General features: G+C 29.6%; 1 pseudogene; it reads left to right on the forward strand.

The window, feature by feature from the left end:
- Window positions 1–463: 463 nt before the first annotated feature.
- LOC107879960 lies at window positions 464–5,864 on the forward strand (annotated as a pseudogene).
- The last annotated feature ends 260 nt before the right edge of the window (window positions 5,865–6,124 follow it).

Below are 6,124 nucleotides of genomic sequence, written 5' to 3' on the forward strand. Positions count from 1 at the left end.
TATTTGGAATTTGAGGAGGTCAATCTTAAGAGTTGGAAACTACTGCTAAGGGACTCTCCCTAATTTGAAACGGATAGACAATTGAGACAAAATAGGAAGATAGCAGCAAACACAAGAACTAAAAATGTTTTCTAGGAGCAAATATGTTATACTTCTGATGCAGGATGTAATTCGTTGGAAAAGATTTGTGAAATTAGCTATTTCTGGACACTTTTGCTTTGGTAAGATGTCTAATTTTGCAGCCTACGTGTTATCCAACTTTACTGAGAATGACATTGTCAATAGTCATTGGAATCGACGAAAATATTGAATAAGCTAAGAACTCATACGGAGAAATACAATTCTACAGTTGGTATAAAAAGATAAGAGAATGGACTTTGATGTGGTCGATGCCAAAAGCTACGTCTAGTCTACATAAATATTGTGAAAAGATTGGCATTTCTCACATCAATCAGGAACTAGTATGCCGGTGTTTGTCCTGTTTGAGCTCGATTCTGCAGAAATTATAAGTTCAAGAAAATTCCTGATGATTGTTCGAAGATGCCATGTAAGTCTTGCCAAGAAAATAATGAAGAAACACTTGAGTTGAAACAAGTCAAAGAAATTTAGTAGTCAAAATCTATTGAATAAAACAATTGATACCCATTATGTTGTCGTTGTTGTACACTATATAATTTATTCATTTACTTTAGCACTTTTAAATTTATAAATAAAATTGTGACTATTAGTTTTTTTCCTTAATCAAATCATATAAGAATTCCTAATATTTAGAAATTTAATGTTAAATAAGATTCTATTTGTAGAAAGACAAATTCTTTCTTTATTTGAATTATTATTCTACAAAAATTATGACTCAAAGTTTTCTTAAAAATCTTTTGAAGTAATAGTGTCATTAAATGGTCGATTTTTCGCCTCGACATAGTGTTTGCTTAAAAGGTACATTAACTATTTATACAAAAAATGTACCTAAATTATTTGTACAAAAAATTAGAAGTTATAAAAAGTGATAAATTTATAAGGAAAAAAGCAGAGAAGTTCAATTATTATTTCTTAAAGTTATAAACAACCAAACATCATGCTTATATCTATAATCTATAATTTATAATCTATATCTATAATCTATAATCTATAAAAATTCATCGACAATACTATTTAAAAATAAATTATAAAAAATATTGTAAACTACAAAACTCTTTAGGAGAATATTAGTAATGAATATCGTAACTAATTTTATTTTTTTTGCTAACAAAGAGAGAGTCATGATTAGAGGCTTTGTAACATCCTAGCCAAAAGATGAAATAAAATGATGATCTTTAGCTTTTTATATGAGACGAATATGGCATGATAAAAACTTTTATTCACGAAAAAATACTAGCTTAATTATTAATCCTGGTATGATTAACTTGAATGGATGAATAAAAAATAGTATAACAAATCCAGTGCTAGATCGATAGAAAATAATTTTATAAAAAAATAAGTCGTTTTTTCTTATTTTCATAGATGAAGTCATCTATTAATGAAAGTTCATTAACATTAGTCAGATAACCTCTTACCTGTTTTTTTTTGGTAATAGGGAATAAATATATAGATATTAAATTGTTACAGATGGGATAGAAGTAGTATTAACTTAGAAAAAGTAAGAACTGATATTTGTATTTGTTATAGTCATTATATTTATATGCGATCAGTTTTGATTTTTTTTTTTATTTAAAAAAAAAAGAACTTAGACGTTAGTATAGATGAGAAGAATATCTTGATTATTTGATCAAATATCTTGATTAAATTTTTGCAATCTAATATTGGTAAGTAGAATAACAAATTAATTAACTAATTCTAGTACGATTAACTTGAATGGATGAGTAAAAAATAGTATAATAAATCTAGAATGTTTTTGATAGAAAATAATTATATTAAAAAGCAAGTTGTTTTTACTAAGATGAAGTCAGCTATTAATGAAATCTCATAAACGTTAGTCACATAACCTCTTACCTTTTTTATTTTTGTAATAAGAAATAGATTTATAAATATTAAACGGTTATAGATGGGATAGAAGTAGTGTTAATTTAAATAAACTAACAACTAATATTTGTATTTGTTATAGTCATTATATTTATATACGATCAACTTTAAAAGTGTTTTTTTTTTAAGAAGAACTTTGGCCGTTAGTATAGATGAGAAGAATATCTTGATTATTTGACCAAATATCTTAATTAAATTTTTGTAATCTAATATTGATAGTTAGACTAACAACTTAATTAATTAATTTTAGTAGAGCTAAGTGTGAGCTGGGACCCAATTGAGTGAGACCAAAATTTGTAACAAAAGTGTTTTAGCTACCGTTTTTTGTTTTGAAGCCAGCAACGACATTTTGGCTTATGATTGTATTTTGTTTTATTACTTCCTTACTAAGTGAATCATCTTTTTTATATCTTTTTTTTGCCACCATGCTCTATATTTTCTTCATATTTAATATTTATATCCTATTCAATCCCCATATTTCTCCTTTTTACACTATCCCCCTCCGAAAAAAAACCTCTATATAAAGACGTAACTTAGGGTAGACTATCATACCATCTGAACAAAGAAAAAAAGATGAATGAAGGCGGCGAGAATGATTGTTTGATATGGGAAAATGATGAAGTGTGGTCATTTTTGAACTCCGACAATGGCCAACTAATTGGGAGCGGTGTAGAATTTGTGGGTGACAAGTTGCCAGATCCGAATTGGTCTAATACTTGTCAGGCACCGACTGCTGTTAAAGAGGTAGGCAAAGAGAGTCTTGGTGGTAAAAAAAAGATGTCGATCCAATGAAAAGAAGGCAACTAATGAAAGTGGTGAACCAAAGTCTGGGGCGAATGGAGATGGAGGTAGAGAATCAGGTCATGAGCTGCACATAAGGACGGAAAGAGAAAGAAGGAAGAGGATGCGAAACATGTTTGAGGAACTTCAAACTTTGCTTCCTCATCTTCAACCTAAGGTAATTTTCTTCCCTTCAATGACATACCCTTTTTTATCCAATATCCCATCGATCAAGCAAAAGAAACTAAAAAATTTATGATTATCTTAATTTTTTTCCCTTGTTTTTATTTTTATTGTCTTCCACAACATTAATAAATAATTCTAATCAACTTGTCCAATTATTATTCGAAAAATGAACATGAAAAAAATCTTTAGATCAAATAGAAACTTGTAAAATGATTTAAAAATTTACTTTTTTACTTTGTTTGGTTCTCTTTAGCAATTTGTATGATCTCTCTTTGAATTTGTGATATTTTTATTTCTCCAACCTTTCTAAATCGAGTAAATTTTTGGAAAATCTTTGTAGGAAGAAAATCAAGTTTCACATAGAATCATGTAACTTGATTTTTTTCTTATGGTATATATCCAACATCAAAGAACAAATATGATTTAATTTTTATATAACAAATGGAGTCTAAGAAGGATACACAGATCTTGTCTCTACCTTTATGGAGTAGAGGGATTATTTTTAATAAATCCTCGACTCAATCGGAATCAAGTCACTTGGGGACATACACATTCTTACTATTAATTTGTATGTACTTGTTAATTCCAAAATGGAATGATATGATGCACCAAAAAAAAGAAAGAAAAAAACAATATAGAACTTCTGGTTTTTTCGCACATAGCTATATAAGATTCTACACTTTTTTAAAAAGAAAATTCTTCCCACTTCTCAACTAAATGCATAAAAAAAAAAGAAGTTTTCAACATATTTTGATTTTCATTCAAAATTTATCTACTCTTTATTAATCCGAATAATAATAAGATATTTGTATGTATTAATTTTATATTAATTCAACTTATACACATTAACCGTATAAAGAATCTTTATATATAATAATAGCGTATTTTAACTTGTTATTAGCGATAACTTGCTTATTTTTCATATTAATTGCTACTAATTATGATTTTCTATGTATATTTTTTTAACTTTTAAGATCACTAAATAGCATATACAATAACTTTTATAAGAGGGATAAACTGGTCTGATGCGACACATAATTGAAAATTATGGATTCTAAATTATAGTGTTTTTGAGTAATTTGTATATTATCAAATGATCCCTTTTAGCCAATATACACATGGCTCGAAATCAAAGTCATATACCGAGTTTTGCCTAATTCCACCTTTCTATTCTTGCTTCGTTTTTGAGATTCATAGCTTGCAAAATATCATAAAAATGATCGATAGTGTAGATTTCTTATATTATTGTCAGTATATATTAATAAAACTTAAAATCAATTTTATATCGTCAGTATGTAGAAATTGAGTTCATTTATTTTTGTACGTATATATGTGCAAGTAATTTCTTATTTTTCCTATTTTTGTGTGTGTATATATGCAGGCGGACAAGTCCTCAATTGTTGATGAAACTGTGAGGTACATCAAAATGTTGGAGAACACTGTTGACAATCTTAAAGAACAAAAGCTAGAAAGGATTCAACTTGGCATAGCCAGGCTGTCCACAGTGAACAATCCCATAATGACTCCACAGAAGTTACGTGTTGGCACTAGCTTGGAACAATTTTTGGCTGATAAAGGATCTGCTAGTAACTCAGCTGCTATAACACCAAAGAACAACAACAATGTGACTGGCATTCCCCTTTTGAACACTAATGTTCCAACTGATTTTGAGACATGGAGTTCAGATAATGTTGTGCTAAATGTTTGTGGAGAAGAGGCACATATTAGTGTGTGTTGTCCTAAGAAGCCTGGGCTTTTTACCTTCATTTGTCATGTTTTGGAGAAAAATAAGATTGACATTGTGCATGCTCACGTTTCATCTGATCAATTCAGAAATATGTTCATGATCCAAACTCATGTAAGTCCTTTCTCTTTTAATTATTTTTTTTATAGGGAAATTATCTTCTTTAATGTGAAATTATTGTTCTTGCCCTCTCCCTGATCCTAGCAGGAGTTTTAATGCACAAGACTGTCCCTTTATTGATATTTAGAGATCCATTTAATTGTTATGTATTAATATGTGCTCAATTTACAAATCTGTGTTGGTCATTTTGAAGATTGTGAATTAGGGTTTTTAGTTAAAAAATAAAATAGTACTCTTTGGTTCATTTTACGTGTGTTTGAGAGAAACTTTTGAATTTTGAAGTATGAAATTAAGGGATGTACCATAAAAAAACATACTATGTCATTCCTCTAAGAGGTATTAATTATTAACTAGTGCTAGATGAAATGTTTTGGAATAGAAAATTTACTGCATAGAAAGATCAATATTCCTTTTCTTTTTTAAATAGATACTATAATACATAAATTGAAACGCATGAAATGCTACTCACACGAGATTATATTAGAAATAATTTAGGTTGCTTTACTTGAACTGATTGTTTATTTAAAAAAACAGTCTCTTTACTTTGAACAAAATAAATATAAGGTTGTATACACACCACCCTCTTTAGACCCCCTTGTAAAACTTTACTGAAAACATGTTGATGTACGTTCAGGCAAGAGGTGCAAGTGGCTTAGGGCCGTTGATCTCTGGAGCTTTATCATTGGAAGACATGTACAAGCAAGCTGCACATGAAATAATGTCAGGGATAAACCCCAAATGATCCATGTTTGTTTCATCAGTCAAATCCAACTTTGCTAGAAGAGACCGTGAGGGTCATCATATTTGCTTTAGTAGTTCATTCGTAGAGGATGGACATCTGTCGTTGTAGAGACAATTCTATTTTATTTTCATAGTTCATTCGATGGAGGATGAACATGTCTGTTGCCGTAAAGGTCAGCAAATTTATTTTCATATCTAGTTCATCTGGTGTAGGATGTGTGTCTGTCTCCGTAGAGGCAATCATGTTTACTTTGGAAGTTCATTATGAACTAGATTGGAGGAGTGAAAACTATGGACTTTGGTTCCTTTGATTTTCTTCCAATGATATCTATATATAGCAAAAATCTTGGTTTTGGCATTTGTTTATATGTTTGCTCTATGGTTATGTTTGGTATGGATGAAAATGTTTTCTAAAATCGAAATACAACACCAAAAAGAACCTTGGTCGTGTGTTGACACTAAAATTGGCCGTGATGTGTGTTGATGTTTGCCGTGGGGTGGAAATTGTTGATGTGTTCTTGAAGGGTGTTGAGG

This window comes from Capsicum annuum, chromosome 8 (assembly GCF_002878395.1).
Source record: "Capsicum annuum cultivar UCD-10X-F1 chromosome 8, UCD10Xv1.1, whole genome shotgun sequence".
Taxonomy (NCBI): Eukaryota; Viridiplantae; Streptophyta; class Magnoliopsida; order Solanales; family Solanaceae; genus Capsicum; species Capsicum annuum.